Genomic DNA, 23,952 nt, shown 5'->3' with positions numbered 1-23,952 from the left:
AAACTACAAGAGTTTCGTGCTGAATATATAGAAACTAAACGTTTCGGCGGATGCAAGCATAAGCAACCTTATGGGCAACTCGTAGTAAAGGTGGAGTAAACTCCAGATCACTTTCTTTAGTATTTTCCATAATGTAAATCACATCTCCTAGAGGACTATCCAAAGGCTTATTTATTATGATAAATAAGCCTTTGGCTCTCTATTTCAGTAATACGTGATGGTTTATTTATTTTCAGTTACAATCTAAAAATTATCGAACAAAGAATAAAAAAACAACAACTAAACCATACTATACTAACATCGGAGGTCACGGTATCTTTCAGATACAATTTACTGTCAAATATCACAAACCTTTACATAACATGTGTTAAACTAAACTGACAGCAAAAAACAGTGCGGAATATCACTTGTAACATATGAATGCACAGCTACTCATGACCCCCAAGCTATACACTGAATTGTGTAAGAATATTTATATTAAACATATCTGTCAGGTCAGCTGCAAGCTCTGCAGGGTTAAAGGCGCGTTAATCAAAACTCTTGCCACGTATAGCAAAGGATTGGCGCAATTAATTTCGCAGCATTAATCAAATCCCGTGTTAAGCAAGGGATACCTGTAATTAATTTTGCTTCACTTAAAGTGATTTATTTAAGCAGTGCAACAAAACACATAAGGAGGAAATATCTCAGAAATATGCCTTAATACTCTGAAACATTCTGATACAAAGAAATTTAGCATCACAGCACTGTGTAAGTCCCTCCTGCAACATGTAATTCAGATTCTTTTTAATACCAAATAATCTATTAGTTAAGAAAATGATAAGATAAATTAATAATTGGAAAGAAAAATAATCATAGATAATTGTAAAAAGGTGTTTTGTAATACTGTTTGTGTAGTGACATAATTCATTATCACAACTGAACCCAGAACAATTTAATTTTGTTTTCTTCATTTTGCCACTAAAATGGTCCAACTGAAATCATAATTGAAATAACTCAATACATTTTGATGGTGATTCTATCAAACTGGACAGGAAACTGTTATCCTACAAATCTTTTTGCTACTAGCAACGCAATTATAGAGGGAAAGGTGGAAGAACTTGCAACAGCCAACCTTGAAGCTAAGGCCGGATATTATTGTAGCACAATGTACGAATATGATTAAATATATATCAGATTAAAAGGTTTTTATAAGTGTTTATAAACAATACCCTTCAAAACTGTTAATCTCATATATATTTGGTCATATTCATACATTGTATGAATGAGTTGTACAATATAACATAAGTTTGATTCGTGACAGAAAGAATCTTTAAGGACTTTTTCAATTGTAGGTGAGTTAGCCGATCTCATATAGAGGCAGCAGTTTTTTCTCCCAGAAACTCGGATTTTTTATCCCACATACAGACAAACTGGCCTTTCAGAACACACACAATTTAAAAACAAAAAATACTAGTTGTGGTGATGGGCAGTAGATGGTTTGATGTAGATGATTGATAGTAGAGGTTTGGTGTAGTGGTGGAGAGGGAGAGTTGTACGGTGGATGTCCTCCTTCAATGAGTCTTCAGCATCCTTGGAGTGTCACGAATAATAATAATAATGAGTTGTACAATTATAAAGTATGGCATAAAAAACAGTACTGAATAACTACAACAATATATGTTATGGAGTAAACAGATTTATTAACGAAGAAATATATGTGTACACACACACACACACAACCATTGGTAAAATCTTGGTCAAATAAAGCTTTAATGATATTATGTGCTCAAAATCAGCACCTTGTCTTTCAAGACAAGTTTCGGAGTGCATGCAAAGACTCTTGGAGAACAAGGATTGGGACATCTGCTGGACATAATGTGTAATTTTATCCCTTAGTTCATCATGGTTCTAAAGCAGGTCATAGTGGAATACCCATTCCTTCAACATATCCCAAAAGAAGGCATCAAGGGATGTGGGATCAGAAGAACATTAAGGGTACGGGAATTTTGTGAATGCCGAAATGAGCCTACCGAGAGACGTGTTCTGATAAATAGGCTCTAGAATCATGATGTGTGACATGTTGGAATACCTGTGCATGAACTGGAATGTTTTTTGCACAACACATCCTATGCAAATCCTAGGTGAATGGAACCAACATTCTCAATGTACTATTCGCTACTCAAGTCACAATTACATCACCGTCTTTAAAGAACACTCCCAGTACATTGGAACCTCTTAAGCCAATGATGACATCATTTGCACCATACAGTAGAATGAATGAATGGTATGAATATAATCATACATTGTATCATTTTCAGCCTTAGATTCAAGACTGGTTGTTGCAAGTTCTCCCACCTTCCCTTCTATAATGCATTACTTTTAGCAACAAAAGGATTTGTTCAAGTTTCAGTTGATATTTTCATTATTTTTACTTGAACAATCATGTCTGATTGAAAGCAAAATTGAAATTATCAACAAACTTTAAGAGATCCTAAATATAATATTTCATTATATTCCATCGAATCAGTGCAAAATTACTATTAGTCTGAACTGTTTTGCTAAATTCTGGTAATGAAATAATCCAATACGAAATCAAAACTGAACCATGCATACATAATCTGGTGTACTTTCTAAATACCAAATTCCATTTTTAATTCATTCAGAAAGAACTGAATTCCCAGTAAATAGCTTATTAAAGTAAAAATTAAGATGGCTTGACAAATTTTTGCAACAATTCGAATATTCAACCTCAATAAAATACATCTTGCTAGAATCCAGGAATTCGGAAAGAAGCATTCTGAGGAGTTTTTGGGGCACCATCCCTTATGTGAAACAGTTAACATCAATATATGACAATTTTGTTTGTTGCTTTGTTTCCAGAGTACCTGATGTAGTGATTGTGATGTGGAAAGCCAGGCCTAATTTATGCTCTCTTCTGTTTTCGACGTCTTTTACGTATTCAGACATGCAGGTCTCTTCCAACCTCCCTGTCTGGCCTACATAGCAAATGCCACACGAGCAATGGATCTCATAGATGCCTGGTTTTTTTTATGGGGTGATGTGGAGGTTTTGGTGGATGTAAGAATTTGCAAGCACAACATAAAAGTGGCTTTTTTACCTTTACAAAAAATATCAAGCTTTGTTATAAGATTGAGAGAGAGGAGCATACATTATGTGCTCTATGAATTAAAGACTTGATAATGCCAATTTTTTGAGAGGTGTAATGAGCAAACTTTTGATGAATGTATCTTCCAATAAAGGTAGTTTTTTTGATAAACACTGATAGACAAAGTACTGTTGGCTGTGTGAGAAAGAAGGATGTTCAAGTATGCTAAACCTGCCAGCATTTTCTTTTTCCATGGTAAACTTAATGTGTAGATGAAGATGTGTAGATCCATTGTAGGAAAGTGGTAAATTCATTTTCAAAATGAGGCCAAAGAGCAAAAAGAAAACATCACTGATGTAATGAAACCAAAAAGAGAGTTGGGTTTAATGGACATGAACAAGTTATCTTTCAGATGGTTCAAAAAACAGTTAGCCAAAGGTGGAGACAGAGGGCTACCCATGGCAGTGTTTTCGACCTTTCTACAGATCTTGTTTTTCCAGCTGAAATATCCTGATTGTATAACAAATTCAAAAATCTTAAAAAAAAACAGGAGAGAAATCATCATATAGTGAACTAATAACAGAATGTTGGTAAAAAGAGAAACAATGTCAAAGCTGACTAACAAATCCAACTCTTGTATTTGAATATTCTTGATTTTTTTTTAGAAAATGTGCTGTAGTATAGTTCGCCCACCGATTAGAGATCCTTCGCCACTTCTGCGCATCTCAGAAAAATGAGAATCCATTCCGATAATAGGGTAATCAGTCCGTATTGTGGGATGAGTTGTTTATTATTAGCGGTCGGAAAATTAACTTCTCTTTTATGATTATTGCAGTTAACTATGTTGCTTGTATAACAGTTGGAAATTTTTACCTATAAAGCACGTGATTTAGCATGCTGGCGACCAATTCGGACATCCTTCATTTCTTTCTCCCCTTCAGTATGAATCGACTATTCTTGGAAAGACGCGAAGCAGGGACCTACAAACAGTGGGCAAACTATACCTAAATCCATTTGCATTTTGATTTTTTGCATAACATGGGACACAATCTACCAGGACTTTCAAGCGAAGATGCTAATAAACTATGCTTTGAAGTTGGTGCTTTACTCTTTAAAAACTAATTACCTTCATGTAATTTATCTAGTACTGAAATCCATGCATTGTTTTCATTAAGACAAAAGAACTATACATCTATTTTGAAAGAAAATAAAGGAAAAACAGCAGTAGTAATGGATAAAACCAACTATGAGAGAAAGACTATCTTTTACAGGATACCTCCATCTATCAAGAAATTAATTATAACCCTACAAAAACACAAATTAAACATTAAGTTAAGGAGATAATAAATCCCACATTATTTTAAAGCCAGATGCGAAACTCGAAGATCGAAATCTAAGAGTTTCATGACGAAGAACTATCGGAGAGTCCAAGCGTAAATCAACACCTGGGTGGTACAACACTACGGTAACTCGTGTCAAAGGTGGAGCAAGCTCCATCACTATCCTTAATATTTTCTCATAATGTAAAACACAGCTCCTAGGAGATGTATTACTGTTTTACATTATGAAAAGAGGTCACTACCCAGACCAATTTCGACCTTTATTGAGGTCTCATCAGTGAGTAGGTAGACCAGGAATACCAAGGTTTAAGTGAACCGAACTTACATATGCCCCTACTAATGAATTGCCAGACCGGTGTACCCATATATTATTATTACTACAATAAAGAGCCAAGAAGCTATTTTTCAGGCGACGTAAATTAAGTTAAGGGGATAATAAATTCCTCATTATTTTAAAGCCGGATATACGAAACTCGGAGATCAAAATCTAAGAGTTTCATGCTGAAGAACTATCGGCGAGTCCAAGCGTAAGTTAACACCTGGGTGGTACAACACTAGGGCAACTCGTGTCAAATTTGGAACAAGCTCCGTCACTCTCCTAGGAGCTACGTTTTACATGAGAAAATATTAAGGATAGTGACTGAGCTTGCACCACCTTTGACACGAGTTGCCCTAGTGTTGTACCACCCGGGTGTTGACTTACGCCGATAGTTCTTCGGCATGAAACTCTTAGATTTCGATCTCCAAGTTTCATATCCGGCTTTAAAATAATGAGGGATTTATTATCCCCTTAACTTAATTTACGGCGCTGGAAAAATAGCCTCTTGGCTCTTTAGTGTAGTAATAATAATATATGGGTACACCGGTCTGGCAATTCATTAGTAAGGGTATATGTAAGTTCGGTTCACTTAAGCCTTGGTATTCCTGGTCTACCCACTCACTGATGAGACCTCAATAAAGGTCTAAACTTCTCTGGGTAGTGACCTCTCCTCATAATGTAAAACATCTCCTAGGAGCTGCGTTTTACATTATGAGAAAATATTAAGGATAGTGATGGAACTTGCTCCACCTTTGACGAGTTGCTCTAGTGTTGTACCACCCAGGTGTTGACTTACGCTTGGACTTGCCGATAGTTCTTCAGCATGAAACTCTTAGATTTCGATCTCAGAGTTTCGTATGCAGCTTTAAAATGATGAGGGATTTATTATCCCCTTAACTTAATTTATGCCGCTGGAAAAATAGCCTCTTGGCTCTTTATCGTACAAAGTAAATAAGCTTCTTAATGAAGTTGTTAGTAGGGATCAAAATACTTTGGATAAGTTATACACCATTTTAGACTCCTTGTTTATATAGTCTCTCAAAATTCATAAAGCATGTTGTCTAGTGAGACCAATTATGAATTGTATTGACTCTCCACCTATAGAATTGCTAAATTTTTTTCATTTATTAACTGTCCGTATTGGACAATCCATCATTTATCAAGAACTCCACACATTTTCTCCAAAAATTCAAGACTATTCAAATACAACAGTCATATTTGTTAAGCCACTTTGACATTGTTTCTCATTTTACCAACATTCCATTATCTGACACTATTAGTCTAATTTATGATTTTCCTCCTGATGATGTAAAGATTTTGAATTTGTTATGCAATCAGGATATTTCAGCTGGAAAAACAAGATCTATAGACAAGATGAAGACACTGCCATGGGTAGCTCTCTGTCTCCAACCATTGGCAAACTATTTTTTGAATCATCTGGAAGATACCTTATTCTCATTCATTCATCTCCAACCCTCTGTTTGGTTTCATTACGATGATGTTCCTGCTACTTGGCCTCATTCTCAAAATGAACTTACCACTTTTCTACAAAGATCAATAGCCATCCTCTATGCATTCAATTCACCATGGAAAAAGAAAATGCTGGTATTTGGAAGTTTTATCACTTGGTTAGAGTCTAAATTATATATTTAGTTTAACGCTTAACAGGGGCACTCCTAAACTGAAGCATGCAAAATAGCCGTAATTATAATAGTTTAATCCTTTATTCAAGTGTAAGCAAACAAAGTTTGCTTACACTTGAATAAAGTTTTGCCTGAAATATCTTCAGGACTGGGAAACTCGTGGCAAAGGTAGACTGACCACATCGCTTGCCTTAGTATCCCATAATGCAAAGCACATCTCCTTGTGGACATGTATAATATTATGCATTAGAAGGGTCACTACCCACACTAGTTCGACCTTTATTAAGGTCTCTTCAGTGGGAGCCAGATCCAGTGGTGATACCAAGATTGAAGCAATGAAGAAGTCATATTTCCCTATACGAGTTGCCAAAAGGTGTCACACCTTAATATTAAATTACTCTGGATTAGAGAACAATGTTGGAAGTTTTTTCACTTGGTTAGACTATAAATTATATATTCAGTTTAATCCTTTATCCAAGTGTAAGCAAACAAAGTTTGTGCCTGAAATATCTTCAGGACTGAGGTAACTCGTGGCAAAGGTGGGCTGACTTCACATTACTTGCCTTAGTATCCGATAATGCATAGCACATCTCCTTGCAGACATGTATAATGCTACATTATGGGAAGGGTCACTACCCAGACCAGGTTCAACCTTTATTAAGGTCTCTTCAGTGGGAGTCAGATCCAGAGGTGATACCAAGGTTGAAGCAATGCAAAAGTCATATTTCCCTATAACGAGAATCAACTTTGGTATCACCTCTGGGTCTGGCTCCCACTGAAGAGACCTTAATAAAGGTCAAAACTGGTCTGGGTTAGTGACCTTTCCCATAATGCATAGCATTATACATGTCCACAAGGAGATGTATAATGCTTAGTATATCATAATGCAAAGTACTATGGGATACTAAGGCAAGTGATGTGAAGTCCACCTTTGCCACGAGTTGCCCCAGTCCTGAAGATACTTCAGGCACAAACTTTGTTTGCTTACACTTGGATAAAGGATTAAACTAAATATATAATTTATAGTCTAACCAAATAACAAAACTTCCAACATCTTTCTCTAATCCAGAGTAATTTAATAATAAGGTGTGACACCTTTTGACAACTCGTATAGGGAAATATGACTTCTGCAAGGTCTTCAACCTTGGTATCACCTCTGAGTCTGACTCCAAACCGAAGAGACCTCAAAGGTTGAAACCGGTTTGTGTAGTGACCCTTCCCATAATGCATTATACATGTCTGCAAGGAGATGTGGTTTGCATTATGGGATACTAAGGCAAGTGATGAGTCCGTGCGGTTAGCCTAGTGGCTTTGCACTTCACAATCATATGACTGGGGAAGGAGTGTCCTAGGTTCGATTCCCGTTGACGACATGAGGAGCTGAAGAATCCTCCTCAGCCATAGAAAAGTTAGCCGGTCTTGGGCGTGGACAGCAGGGTTTTTTCTGCTAGTTTATCTGCCATTTTTCAACCCATCAAGCAGGCAAACCAGCCCCGTGAACACACAGGGATACAGCCAGCGATACATCGAGGCATAGGGGTGACCATTCTATTTTCGTATTTGGGTTACGAAATCCAAGCATGCTTGGAGGGCTGTGTGCCTTAAAGGCCTGTTAAAGCCATTGAGATAGATAGACAGAAGGCAAGTGATGTGGAGTCAGTCCGCGTTTGCCACGAGTTGCCCCAATTCTGAAGATACTTCAGGTGCAAACTTTGTTTGCTTACACTTGGATAAAGGATTAAATTAAATATATAAAATGCTGGTAGTTTACCATTCTTTGACATCCTCCAGTACTTTAACAACCAATGTTTATCGAAAAAGTACCGTTACTGGCAGATACATACATCAAATCTCACAAAGGTCTCATCCCACCTCTCAAAAAATTAGGTGTTATCAAGTATTTAATTAATCGAGCACATTATGCATGCTCCTCTCTCTCTCTCTCAAACTTACAACAAGAACTACTCACTATCAAAACTTTAATGAAATTAAATGATTGCAACAATCATCAAATTCAGCAGATAATTGACTCCTATGTCCCAATGCCTAAGGATTCTTCGACAAACCACAGGGTTCCAAATCCTTATATTTCTGGTATCTCTAAACCTATTGGTACAATTTTGAAGTATTACCTTATTCTCGCATATTTTTCTATCAACAAAATTTCTCATTTGACCATCTACAAAAGACAAACTGTCACCTCTATCATTAGCTGGTGTTTACCAGATCTTTGTGAATATAATTTGACATACTTTGACCAGACAGGCAGTTCTGTGGAAAAAAGGAATTAATGAACAGCAATATTGCATTGAATGCATGAAACCTATGCTGTGCCAGACCAGCATAGAATACTATGATTGTCTGGCACAGCATAATATTGACTGTAAACACAGTATACAGTGGGATGACGCTTGTCTGTTAAATATGAAGACCTTTTCAAAGAAAGTTGAAAGCTCTTTTACACCAGCCTAACTTGAATTGGAATGATTATCTCTCCCCCAAAAGTTTGGGAGATTCTCATTTTATGTAATCATCAAAAATAGTTTTAATATTATTTATTAATATATTAACTTCTAGCTTGCAGTAATCACTTTTAATTGGTAAAAAGATTGTAGTATGTACATTGTATTCCTGTTCTTTGATTTGCTTGTTTCCACAAACTGATGATGTACTGTTATTTTCAGTATGAAATATCTATACTTTCAGGTAATTTGTTGTTAATAGTTATGCCACAGGTGCCTTTAAAGATTAAAAGTAAAGACAACCCAACAGACTGCTGCAATAGTGTCAGGGCTGCTGACAAGCAGAAATAAGGATGCTCCACTGTGTAACACTCATCATTAAGTTGCCTTGGTAGTGAATCACTTAAAAGGCATGATCTCTGAGCCTGTATTATAGCCTGGTTCATTAGTGGAAGAACCTATAATTAAATAACCAATGAAAGGCAATAATATCAACTATCCATAAGCTGCATTTTAAGTGCAGTTTACATGACATGCAACATTCTCTCGGCTCAGGAAATAACTTCACGGTAATAGGCAAAACTGCAAGTAATGAGCACTGAAACTATTCATGTTTCAGACTTTTCTAATTTTAGGTAGGGATAACATACACTGGGATGATCAATTTTTAGCTTCTCAGGTTTGGCTGTGGTTTCATGTTCAAATAATAAGCAAAACCTCAATTAACACTAAAATGATTGATTCTAGTTTGGAACAGATGTCGTAGCCATGCAGGAGGACTTGAATAGACTGTATGAGTGGGCTAGTGAGTAGAACTTGTCAGTTCAATGTTTCAAAGTGTAAGGTTTTGAAATTTAATGGGCCACAATGGGATGCAAAGTATACACTTGATGGGGAAATTTTGAGGAGACAAGAGTTATGGAAGTAGTGGCAGACAAGGACTTGAAGTTCTGGGGTCACATTACACAATTTGTGAAGTCATAACATCAGATTATGCCAATGATGTAGAAGAATTTAACATACAGAAATAAAGAAGCTATGGTTTCTTTGTATAAGGAAGCTTTTCTCAAAGTTTAATCTGTAGCCCATTAATGGACTCCTTGGTTTTCCTAGTGGGCCATGAGAAACTTTTATTAGCAAATAAATGGATTTTTTGAAATCTTACTTCTTAAATGTTGAGATACAGTTTAGAATATATTAAAAATGCTATCAAATAAAAAAGTTTATTATTATTATTATGTGATACCTCCAAAGACTCATTGAGAGATGGCACCTACTGTACAACTTTCCGTCTCCACCAACTACAACGAACCGCAACTACCATCATTATCTACACTAATGCCATCTACCACCCTACATCACCACTAGTATTTTCACAGACAATCACAAACATCCGTGCCCATGGTAAGATTCGAACCTGCAGCCCTTTTGGATGGAGAGCAGATACATTAACCAACCCAGAATAAAACTTAATCAACAAGGATGGGATTTACCTAATTTTAATAAAATAATATTTTGCAACACACTGCATATATCAACATGCAAGTATGTATATAAATTAAACATACCAAGAAATTATATTCTTGGTTTAATACTTTATCCAAGTGTAAGCAAACGATGTTTGCTTACACTTGCTAAAAAGCTAAAGAAAAATGATTTGATCAGTGGTTATTCTACTGGCCTGATCTCTAGTGAAAAATTAGATTAAATTGAATTGAAACAAATGAAATAAAATAATTACATCAAAGCTATATTCTGTTTAAGACAGCATCAGGGAAAAATATTTTCCTATAGATAGTTTTATTACAGCAAAAATGATGTCCTAATTTAACATGAGAATTTTTATATTAGATTTAAGATCCTGGATTAATTATAAACAGGATAGGTAATCCAGGATCTTAAATCTAATATAACAATTCTCATGTTAAATTAGGACATCATTTTTGCTGTAATAAAACTATCTATAGGAAAATATTTTTCCCTGATGCTGTCTTTAGCTTTGATGTAATTATTTTATTTCATTTGTTTCAATTCAATTTAATCTAATTTTTCACTAGAGATCAGGCCAGTAGAATAACCACTGATCAAATCATTTTTCTTTAGCTTACTGTGTTAAATGTAATACAGCTGGTCACTCTGTTTGTGTGTGTATACATACCCCTGGTGCCTACGGCATCCCCCCCCCCTGAGTTCTGGGCTGGTAAACCAATAAGAGCCGGTAAGACAAAAAATGTGACATAGAAACGTTTCAAATTTCAGCTTATCTTTTTATATATATGTAATTAATTTTTTAACTTGAGGGATACTGTATATTAGGGTTACCAAGTAAGTTTATAAGCTTGGCTCCTAATCCCAAGTATGCAAACAATTAAGTTTGTGCCTGAAACATAGTTCAAGTCTAAAGATGGTACAACACCAGGGTAACTCATTGTAAAGGTGGGTAAAGCTCTGATCACTATTCTTAGTATTTTCCCATAATGTAAAGCACACCTCACTAAAAGATATATATACTGCAATACATTATGGGTGGGGTCACTATCCAGACCAGTTTCAACCTTTTTTGAGGTCTCCTCAGTGAGTAGCTAGACCCTAAATACCAAGGTTGACAATTGACAATTATGTCTTTAGGGGGTGAAGCAAAATGCTTTTCATATTCCCTGCTATCTGTTGTGATTACAGTGAGGGTAAAATTTATGAGCAGTTTGCTTGCCCTGAATGGGCATGGAGATTATTCATCGTTATAGGAGGCTAATATAGCTTTTTAGTAATACAGAGCCTTATCAACTTTACCTATAGAAGTTGCTGCAAGGTGTTTTTATTTTTATTAAGAATCTCTGGAGGAGATATAGATGTAATTAATTTTTTAACTTGGGGATACTGTATATTAGGTTACTAAGTAATTTTATAAGCTTGGTTATTTAACTCCTAATCCCAAGTATGCAAACAATTAAGTTTGCGCCTGAAACATAGTTCAAGTCTAAAGATGGTACAACACCAGGGCAACTCACTGTAAAAGTGGGTAAATTACTTGGAAACCCTAATATACAGTTTCCCCAAGTTAAAAAATTAATTACATCTATATCTCCTCCAGAGATTCTTAATAAAAACACCTTGCAGCAACTTCTATAGGTAAAGTTGATAAGGCTCTGTATTACTAAAACTTTGGTATTTAGGGTCTAGCTACTCACTGAGGAGACCTCAAAAATGGTTGAAACCGGTCTGAGTAGTGACCCCACCCATAATGTATTGCAGTATACATCTTTTAGTGAGGTGTGCTTTACATTATGGGGAAATACTAAGAATAGTGATCAGAGCTTTACCCACCTTTACAATGAGTTGCCCTGGTGTTGTACCATCTTTAGACTTGAACTATGTTTCAGGCGCAAACTTAATTGTTTGCATACTTGGGATTAGGAGTTAAATAACCAAGCTTATAAAATTGCTTGGAAACCCTAATATATATATATATATATATATATATACAGGGTGTTCGGGATAAATTTGACATATTTATAATTAATTATATTTTTCCGTAAGTTACATGTATTAACACACACTTCTCTTCATTTAAAAGTTTGGACCCTTCTTCATTCATATACAAGATGTCAGAAAGGATGGATAGCTGGAACCCACCTGAATCATGGAAGAGAATAACTTGTATCATGATGATTCGTGCCCGCCATCAAAATAAGGATATTACGACTGCTGCCCAATGCTCCCTGAATACAGTAAAAACAATCAGGCATGAACTAGAGACTTGCAATGGTGACTACGAGGATGTAGCAAGAAGAAAGATCCCTAGCAGACGATCTGATTGCGTTCGTACAGCAGAATTCCTCGCAAATCTGCAGGAACAGGTGTTGAAGAACCCTGGCATTGGAATTCGGGCTTTGTTCGTGGAGTTGCTAACTGTAGTCAAGCCCTGGATAACAAGGGTAGCCAATGGTAGGCCGTATGTATGGCAGCAGGATTCGGCCCTTTGCCACACCTCTGGGAAAAGTCAAAAATGGTTGTCTGAAAATTTCTACGACTTCACCAGTCCAAATGTTTGGCCTCCAAACTCCCCAGACCTTAACCCCATGGATTATTTTGTATGGGGCGCAGTTGAAAAAGACACCAATCGCACTTCCAGTAATAAAAGCCCAGTTAATGGATAAAATTAAAACAGTTTTTGCGGCCCTTCCCAGGGAGACTGTAGCATCAGCTTGTTCGAGGTTCCGAAGCAGAATTGAAGCTGTGATCGATGCTAATGGTGGTTATTTTGAGTAAATCTTGTTGATAGTATTGTAATTAACTCTGCCTGTAATGTTTTTTTGTCAATTCATTAAATTTAATAGATACAAAGAAGATTTTCTTTTTCCTTACGAAACTGTCAAATTTATCCCGAACACCCTGTATATATATATGTCTGTGTGTGTGTGTGTGTGTGTGTGAGAGAGAGAGAGAATATATATACGTATATACTCCAGATGATGACCTTAAAATGATGGCCAAAAGATCAGGAAATTAAAATTATTATTTCTAACATGCTTTCTAACTGCAAGGGCTGGAGGTCGATAGTGCATGGGAAGCAGTAAAGGAGAGTTTGAAGGAGGTAATGGCTGACTGTATACCTAGAGTGCAGATAGCAAATCAAGTAGACGTTAAATGGATGAATAACACCATTAAGCTGGAGCTGCAAAAAAAGAAACAACTGTGCAGGGAATTTAAGGAGAAAGATGACCTGCAGGCCCATGAACAATATAAAGCACAGGCCAGAAGGGTAACTAACCAGTGTAGTAAGAAAAGCAAAAGTGGATTATGAAAGGAAATTAGCCACGCAAGCTAAAGAGAATCCCAAGCAGTTTTTCAATATGCTGCAAGTAAAAGAAAAAATGAATACGGCAGAATGATTTTAAGTAATGCCGATGGTAGGGAGGCAACTGAATCAGTTGATATAGTGGAATTACTGAGAAAGCACTTTGCAACAGTATATCATCCAGGTGGTGATATTGCAGGAATGAAGGAACCAACAGCTTATATGGGAATTGTGGTGAATGAAATGGAAGTGAATAGCATATTACAAAACCTTAACGTGAATACTTTAATGTCAACCACAAATGCTGAAGTATGGTGGTATAAAAGTCTTACAGTGGCTGCATTGCATAGTTCAGAGAGCCTGGACAGAGGGACGAATTCCCAATGATTGGAGTAGAGCTCTAATAAAAAAAGGGAAATAAAACTGAATGTGAGAATTACAGAGGCATTTCCCTACTGAGTGTTCCTGGCTAGATCTATGCAAGTATACTTGAGAAACGGTTCAGAAGAATTGTGGAAGAAAAGTTTGGTGAAGAACAAGCCGGATTCAGACCAAATAGAGGCTGTCAGGATCAGATCTTCACTTTAGGACAAATAGTTGAGAAAGCACGGGAATATAACAAAGATCTGTATTTAAGTTTTGTCGATCTGGAAAAGGCATATGACAAGGTGCCAAGAGAGAAGTTATTCAATATGCTACAGTTATATGGTGTCAATGGGGCATTATATCAAGCAATACTTAGTCTTTATTTGAGTTGTAAGTTAGAATTGAAGGAAGTACAGGAAGATGGTTTAATGCTAAATCTGGTGTGAGACAAGGATGTATATTATCCCCTCTGTTATTCATTACCTATATGGATCATATTATGAAGGAAAGTGGTATTAAACATGATATCAGAATTGGAGATGTTAATGTCAGCTCTTTGCTTTATGCGGACGATGTTATACTTCTAAATAAATCCGCTACAAGTTTGCTAGATTCCCTGAATAAATTGAATAACTGTTGTAATAGATATGGTATGAAGATCAGCATTAAAAAGACAAAGACAATAGGTAGAATTGTTGAAAATGTCAACCGTGTTGTGAATGGAGAACCTGTGGAACAAGTAAAACATTTCAACTACTTAGGCACGATTTTTACTGAAGATGGTAAATTAAATATGGAAATAGACAACAGAATCAACAAAGCTGGTATGGTAGGCAGTCAATTGAATAGGAGAGAAATTTTTCAGAATTAGCGACACTAAATTAGCTTTATACAAGACAGTGTTCAAACCAGTTCTAACCTATGGATCTGAGAGCTGGGCCAGAAGTAAAACACTTGACCAAAGACTAGAGACCGCAGATATGAGAGTCCTGAGAAAGATTAGAGGCGTGAACAGATGGCATCAATGGCAATATCACATTTAAAATGAGGATGTTAGGAAAGAACTTGACATTGTCAGCAAACAGGAATGCGTTAGCAGAGCTAATCTCAGGTGGTATGGTCACTTAAACAGAATGGGAGAGGAAAGATTAGCAAAACAAGTGTTCTCTGCCAGGTTGGGAGGAAAACGACCCAGAGGAAGACCAAGATATAGGTGAATTGATACGGTACAAAAGTGCCTTAGACGATAGAAATATAAGATCTGATAATGTTGGAGTCTTGACAAGTAACAGACTGATTTGGAGGAAAATTGTAGATAGGAAGTTAGTAATGATGTAATTTTTTCATGTAGTACTGTCATATCCTGTACACCCCTTGAGGGTACATGTCAGGAATTTGATGATGATGATAATGTGAATACATCTGTGGGATTAGATGGTATACCAGCCCGGGTCTCACGTGAAGTAGCTAAAGAAGCATCAGTGCCCTTGACCATTTTGTTTGAGTCTCGGGTCTGGGTTAGTCCCGAGGGGCGGAAAGAGGGGAAAATAGTTCCACTGCATAAAAAGGGTTCCAAGACCGCAGTTGCAAATTATCGACCGATCAGCATATCAGGAGTTGTCACGGTTTTGGAGAAAGTAGTCAACAGAAAAATACAGGAATAGATAGATGAAAATGGGATACTGTAATTGGGGACAGCATGGTTTTGTGAAGGGTAGATCACGCCTCAGTAACTTGCTCACGTTTTATAACACAGTGACGGCTCAACTGGATAAGGGTAATTGGTTTACAGTGATACTGCTGGACCTTGCTAAGGCCTTTGACAAGATCACACATGGAATTCTAATCAGTAAACTGCAGCATATGGGGATGGATATAGGGTTGGTGAGATGGATAAGAGGGTGGTTGATGGAGAGATATCAAAGAGTAGTTTATTCAAGAGTAGAGTCCAAAAGACGGCCTGTGACTAGTGGTGTGCCGCAGGTTTCTTTTCTTGAACCACTACTATTTAATTTGTTCGTTAACAATATAGAAAAGGATCTGAGAGGAACTGTTCATTTGTTTGCTGATGATGCAAAGTTGGGTAGAGCAATGGTGAATGCACATGATGTCAAAATTTTGCAGGATGATTTGGATAGATTGGAGGACCGGGCTAAGGAGAATGGATGTCAATTTAATGCGGCAAAGTGTAAGGTTATGCATTTTGGGGTGAAAAGATTAACAGCAGTATACCACATTGGTGGAACTGTACTTCAGGAGATTGACGAGGCCAGGGATTTGGGAGTGTTGGTGGATAGAGAGTTGAAGTTTAGGAGGGGCACATTGCACGAGCAGAGACAAGCAAGTTATTGTTCCTCTGTATTGAGCCTTGATAAGACCCCACCTAGACTACTGTGCCCAGATCTAGGCACCAGGGTTTCTTCTTGATGGGGAGGAGGTGGAGAGGATCCAGAGGTGAGTGACCAAGATGATAGCAGGTCTATGGAATGAACTTTATAAGAACAGGTTGAAGATTTGTGGGTTGCAGAAATTGGTTGATAGGCAGAAAAGGAGTGACATGATTGAGACATTCGAATTACTGAAAAGTTTCTATAAGATTAATTCAGAGGATATTTTTCAGAACGGGACTGGTGGTGGGAGGATTAGGGGCCATTCATGGAGACTGGACAAGAGTGTGGTTAGCAAGGGTGTTAGAACTAGGCTTTTTACTTGGAGAGTGGTGAATGAGTGGAATAAGCTGCCAGAGTCTGTGGGTGCCATTACTGTGAATGAGTTCAAGGGAAAGTATGATAGATACTATGTGGATGTTGAATAGTTGTTCTTGGCATGTTTAGGGCCTCCCTCGATGAGTCTATGGACTCCTTGGAGTTTCCCGGTATTATTAATAAATAAAATTTATCTAAAAAAAAAAAGGGAATGAATTGCCTGACAGTATGGTAACTGCAGACATACTGATTGGGTTTAAAACATAGTTTGATAAGGTTTGTGTGTACCTCCTGCAATAAGTCTTTTTGACTCAGTGGAGGTCTGGTGTTAATAATAATAGTTATTATAATAATTTTATCCTTCCTTGAATAAATACAGTAATTATTGTATGTACTGAATAAGGGTGATGCATACATGTATCAAATTTTTACAAATGCATTTGATAGATTGCCACATGATAAGCTGGTAATTAAATTGAAATGGATGGATGGATGGAGTCAGACAATAGATTAGTGCACTGGATTGGAGATTTGCTGATAAGTATCAGAAAGTTGTCTATGGAAAAGCAATATTTCAGAAGAGGAAAGTCATTAGTAGTGGGCCCCAAGGGTCTCTTTTGCTGTTTAACTTGTATATTAATAATACTAGGAGAGGTCTAAATGATGGCATGCAGTTGTTTACAGATGATGCAAAGTTGGGAAGAAACTATGAGGCAGAAAGGATGTTGTGGTTTTATAAGAGGACTTAAATGCATTAGCTGAATGGCCAAATGAGTGAGAAGCAAAGATGGTATGCAAAGTATACTAATTGGCAGGGATATCTGAGAGAAGTGTTTTTGAAACTGCAGGTCGCAACCTGTTAGTAAATAGTGAAATCAGCTCAGCAGGTCATAACAAACATTTTTTAAAAAATAAAATAAAAGAAAATAGCAGAGTGTATCTCATAGCTTTAACACATTCACACTGGGTAGTGTCACATGCCACATCTCCATTCACGAGGAAACCTGCTTGAAGATATATTATACCCCTTCTGCATTGAGCAGACACTTTTTTGATATATACAAAGTTTTAAGTATATATAGCATGCTCGTTGGAATATTTTTGATTAAATTTTAATTATAAAATTAGTAACTTGTTTATCATTATGCAGTCATATTGTTTTCATTCCAGATGTCTCCGAGTTACACTAATTGTCACTACATATAGTATACAGTCTCTAATTGTATCCATACTATATACAGTGGTACAATAAAGCTACTTGTTTTTCTTACATTTGCAGTATGGTGTCTGTTAAGGAGGGGATATGTATCATTATACAAGGCCATTTTCTTTCATCTTCCGAAAGAATAAGTATAGTATTCAAAACTTATCCCTATAAATAAAAATGAATCCTATGTTTTATGACAAGCAACACTTGTGGGATTAAATAAAATATTTCCTAATTTCTGTTTCTGTTGTGTTTTTTTATGTTATATTTGAATGTTAATAAAATTCACATTTGGTATTACCTTTGTTATGTTTTTGTTTTTATTGTGGCAACTCTTTTTTGTTTTTATTGTGGCAACTCTTTATTGTTTTTATTGTGGCAACTCTTTGTTTTTATTATGGCAACTCTCTGGCATCTGGTGGAGTCAATGCCTCTCCAAAGCATTGACTCCACCAGATGCCAGAGCACAGGTAATCCCAGCAATGCCTGCTGCAGCAGTGCCAACAAATGGGCCTCAGAAGTCAGTCTCAGATACATGGAGCTGATATGACATCCCAGAGAAATCCTATCGGATTTAAATCAGGTTACCTTAGGGGTTACTGGATGGTACCAAACTCAGATGAATGTTCCTCAAGCCATGCCTGGGTGGTTGCAGCCCGGTGGAGGTGGTGCATTGTCCTGCTGAAAAAGACCATTGGCTGCAGGATGTGCAAGGGCCATGAAAGTGTGTAGGTAACCAGCCAGCACATTCTGGTAGCTCACAGCATTTAAGGACCACTCCATACACATTAGGGGACCTAATGTGAAGGCTCGCCAAACCATCACAGAGCCACCACTGCCACCTCCCTGAACACAGTCGACCTGGCACAACGAGACAATGGCTTCATGCTGTCGACACCACACCTGCACCCTTCTGTCAGCTCGGTACAACTCACTGGGCACTGGTACGTCTATTGATGGCATACTCATGGTAGACCCTTGATACGGTTACCCTTGAGAATCCTAGGGTTCTTATCACTTGGGCGATAGAATGACCCATCTGTCTTGTGCTGATAATATGTCCATGATCAAAGTTGCTAAACTTGCCACATTTACCAATGTTCATCAATTGCGATACACTGTTTGAAAGCCCCGATGTCTACCTATTTGCATCTGCATTTGGTTTGGGTATGTTTCACTCTGTGCATGGGATGCCAGTGTCAATTTCCCATCAATCCTATCTCCATCAAGAGAGAGAGAGAGAGAGTGTGTGTGTGTTTTAAATATATATAATTACCGTATATTATCGCGTATAATGCGAAAAATTTATGGTAAAAAATACTACTTAAAGTTAGGGGTTGGCATTATATGTGGATCCCAAAAAATATAACATCTTATTAGACTTGCACACACAATATATACTACCTAATACCTATGCAACCAAATCTACTTGACCTACTCACATTCGGCGACCGAGCGTGCATTGTATCTGCACATAAAGCTACTTACTGGTAATTAATTTACGGAATTGACAAATACTACATCCGGTTTCACCAGTACAGCTGCTCTGGACTGGCAGACCATGCCTTAGATACCCACCATAAAATTCGCTGGAAGAAGACAAAAATAATCCATCGCAGCAAGTTTAAATACGAAAGACTATTCAAAGAATCTTCAGCAGCTCTAAAAAACGTTCCTAACCTCAACAAATTTGGGTGCATGAAACTGCCCCAAATTTGGGAGACTTTCATTTTGAGAACTTCAGCCCAACTGCCAAGACTACCAAATTAGCCCGCAAGAGGGCACCATTAGGACTTTAGGAACAAAATTAGTTCTTATTTTCTTCCTCATTTGCTTTGTTAGTTCCTTAGTGCATATACCATATCTTTATGTTCCCGAAGATGGCAATGTGACATTGCCGAAATATAGAAGTGATTCATTAAAGTTATCTTTAATTTATTTACTTTATATGCGTTGTCAATTCCGTAAATTAATTACCAGTTATGTCTAACCAACGTATAAGTCTTACTACTAGAAAGCTACTTACATTACTGGTTTTATGCGCAGATACGATGCGTGCTCGGTCGCCGAATGATAGAGCACAGTTAGGTATATCGGTATAACCACAGTTCATTTTAAATATTATTTGTTTAACAAACCTAGCCTGAAAATGAGCCAACAGAAACGTAAACGTTCATCTTTTGAAGCGGGATTTAAATTGCATGTCATGCAGTTTGCAGAAAAACATAATAACAGTGTTGCTATGAGAGAATTTGGTGTAGCAGAGAGTAATATTAGACTCTGAGATAAGCAAAAAGACAGTCTTGAAAAAAATCCCTAAAACGAAACGTGCCTGTCATGGAGATGTAGCATCCTTTCCAGAACTCTAAGAAGAGCTAAATGAATGGATTTTGACGCAACGACAAGATGGCATTATAGTAACAAGAAATGCAATTCATTTTTGAGCTCTACAACTCAGGAATGGTAAATTCAAGGACACACCAGGTATTTCATCTTTTCTTGCTTCGCCTGGGTGGTGCAACAGATTTATGGAACGCAAAGCATTAACATTACAACACCAAACAAAAATTGCACAGAAGTTACCAAAGCAGCTTGAAAAAAAAGTGCAGTCCTTCCATAAATTTATCATAAAATTACGGAAGTGTCAAGGATATGAACTTTCCCAAATTGGCAATATGGATGAGACGCCCATGTACTTTGATATGCCTGGGAATCGAACAGTAAACTCAGTTGCTGAAAAGGGTGTCTTCATAAAAACAATGGGACATGAAAAAAACGCATTTTACCGTTGTTCTGGCATGCATGGCAGACGGAACCAAATTAAAGCCAACAGTGATATTTAAAAGGAAGAAAATTCCAAAGCATATGAAATTTCCACCAGGTGTAATTGTTCGCACCAATCAGAAAGGTTGGATGGATGAAGAAGGTGTACAATTGTGGCTGGATCAAGTATGGAACATACGTCCAGATAGCTTGTTATGTCAACAAAGCATGAGTCTGGGATATGTTCCAGGCACATTTAACAGAGGCAAGCAAAGAGAAAGCATGTGAGCTACGTACAGACCTAGCAGTCATACCGGGTGGTCTAACTTCCGTTTTGCAGCCGCTTGATGTCAGCTTGAATAAGCCATTTAAAGATCACTTACGTGAAAAATGGAGAGAATGGATGTTCATCTGGTTTGGCGAAGATGACAAAGGGTGGGAATTTTCAGAAGCCTGAGATCACCCTAGTCACTAGCATGGGATTCGATACCATCTGAAATGATTCAATGCTCATTTCTTAAATGTGGAATAAGTAATTCAATGGATGGATCCAAAGATCACGTCACATACGAAAGCGAGGATGACGCATAACAAAATGGAGATCACGAAGACGATGCCGACAACTGCTACACTGATGACGCAATCCCTACAGATGAATTTATAAATGAAATGTTTGATGACTCAAAAGATGAAGAATTTAAAGGATTTTGACATTTCGTTTTAAAATAAATATTTCTTTCGTTAATTCGTATTGTATTTTTTGACATTTTGTTTTAAAATAAATAGTTTTTTGTTAATTCGTATTGTATTTTTTGACATTTTGTTTTAAAATAAATATTTTTTTGTTAATTCGTATTGTATTATTTATAATGTTATGGAACAAGATTAACAGATCGCATTATAAGTGGACATGGCATTTTAGGGCTAGTTTTCAAACAAAATCTCTAGTTCGCATTATATGCGATAATATACGGTATTTATAATTTATGATATATTGATTTTTTTCTTATAAACTATACTTCTATTATTCCCTTTTATGCCAACTAAGAATGAGATCTCTAATCTATCTCTCTGGGATCGTTTCCTTTCCGAACTCTGACAAAATTTGTTTAAGCTGCGCCAATTAGAGTTCTTGGACAGAAGAATTCTTGCCTCAGAGAAATCTCCCAGAGTTCTAGAGCTACCTAATCTTGTTAAAAGTTTAAAGCGTCTGTAGAAATCTTAGCTCGCAGTCATGGCCTTATTACTCTAAAATTCCCTTATCTTCCCCTTATGCATAGGTTCAAACTTTTATCAGTGGTAAAATTAGTCTCATGCTCAGGCTTACATAGCAAAACATGTTTATTAAGAATCTAATGAGTTTACAAATAGGTTTAAACATATCAAAAGCATATCACATTATCATTACTAAATCAATTGACAAACAATGAAAGAACACTCTAATTAATGAACATACAACTCATATCCTTAGGTTAAATAAATAAATACACACTTAGCATAAAATACATGTTCATAATTCCTAACTTCAATTGCCAACATAGGCCCCTCCACATTAATTAGGTCTCACACAAAATCTTAAATCTTCAGACTACCAGTCCAATGGAACTAACAAATCACTAAGCACATTAATCACTCAAAAGTTCTAAGTAATTGTCCATCTTCCTATCCAACTAAATTCTCGTTCATTCTTTTCCTCTAATGCTAATTGTTAATTGAATAAGAAATTTCTGTACGTTACCACTGCCATCTGAGGTTACCGTGTCCCTTTGATTCGTCCTATGTCACCTTTCTGCTTCAGCGGGTCATGTCCACATGGAGGTCACGTATAGTCATTTTCTGCACTCTGCTGGACAAACGCTCATCTCACTGGTCACTGTCATTAGCCTGACCGCTTTCCAGAGGAATCCTTTCCGCTGTCTCATCCCAGTAAAAACCTTTACCGATAGCCCGAATTGGTGGACACCGTCATCTCGTGTACAGCTCGCCCGATACTAGTCAGTCAGCAACGGGGAAAGGCCTGCCGTTGGTCATTGTAGAGCTTCCTTCCACTGGTCAGCATTGTAGCTCCGAACGAGAACAGAAAAAACGGGATTTTGAAACCCACACAAAACCTCATTTATTCTCTTTCATCGCGTCATCTTTTGGTTACAGAAATTTCTCATGGTGCCTTCCTATTTGCCCTCACGTTATCACGTCACAATTCTTCTCCTTGTGGAGCGCTCTTTTCGTAGAACGCAAGTTCGATTCGCTTTCCACGAATGCTTTCGCCACGGGCGTTACACTATTGTAGGTAACTCACACATAACCGTTGGACCTTTGTTAGCATTTTGACATACATTTTGCATAGAGTATATTTTAATCACTAATGCTTTTAAACAACAAATTTTCTATTTAGACAAATTTTTCCTCCTTATTACTTCCTTTAAGGTAATTCAAATATGTTCTCTTTTTACAATTTGTTTTCTTCACTAATACTACAAGTATTTCTTGATCAGTATTGTATTCTTGTTAAATCTTGATGAATGATCCTTTTGATGAAAAGGTTCATTCAAGATCTAACAATATGTTTTTTTTTTTTTTTTCATGACTGAGAGATAGTGCAATATCAGGGCAACTTGTGGCAAAGCAGTAGTAAGCTACTAGTACTTTGCTGCTTTCATTTTTTGGAAGGCAGCAAAAGTGATTGGGGTGTATACAGGCTTGATAAATGTGCTCGTCCACTTGCTATGGCAAGTAGCTGCAGACTGAACAAAACAGAATATTTTTTATTTACAAAAAAAAACTTTCTAAACAAATTTTTTTTTTAACACTGGTTGAGTGGATAAGAGGGTAGCTGCCAGACAGATATTAAAAAGTGATATATGGAGGGGTAAAATCAAGGTGAAAAGAGGTGACTAGTGGTGTGCTGCAGGGTTCAGGGCTGGGACCATTGCTGTTTAATTTGTACATAAATGATATAGGGAATAACCTCAAAGAAATATTCGGTTGTTTGCTGATGATGCGAAATTAGGTAGAGTAATAATTAATCAAGGCAATGTGGAGAGTTTGCAGGAAGATTTAAACAGGCTGTCAGTATGAGCAAAATATAATAGGTGTCAGTTTAATGTAGAGAAATGTAAATTTATGCATTTGGGGAAAAATAGACTACAAGCCATGTATTATATTGATGGCACTGTATTCCAGGAAATAGATGGAGCTAAAAATTCAGGAGTGGTGGTAGAAAGAGAGTTAAAGTTTAGAGACTGTATTGCTAAGGTAGCC

The 23,952-nt window shown here is 36.9% G+C and overlaps 1 protein-coding gene across 4 annotated transcripts in view; it reads right to left on the bottom strand.

The window, feature by feature from the left end:
* The window catches only part of LOC150108169 (RB1-inducible coiled-coil protein 1-like), a 611,254-nt gene that overhangs the window by 565,783 nt on the left and 21,519 nt on the right, over positions 1-23,952 (bottom strand). The window lies entirely within an intron of this gene.

The sequence above is a fragment of the Typopeltis vanoorti genome, chromosome 3 (genome assembly GCF_054136105.1).
Source record: "Typopeltis vanoorti isolate ZY-2024b chromosome 3, IOZ_Tvanoo_1.0, whole genome shotgun sequence".
NCBI lineage: Eukaryota > Metazoa > Arthropoda > Arachnida > Uropygi > Thelyphonidae > Typopeltis > Typopeltis vanoorti.
This window is presented reverse-complemented; position numbering and strand designations above follow the sequence as displayed.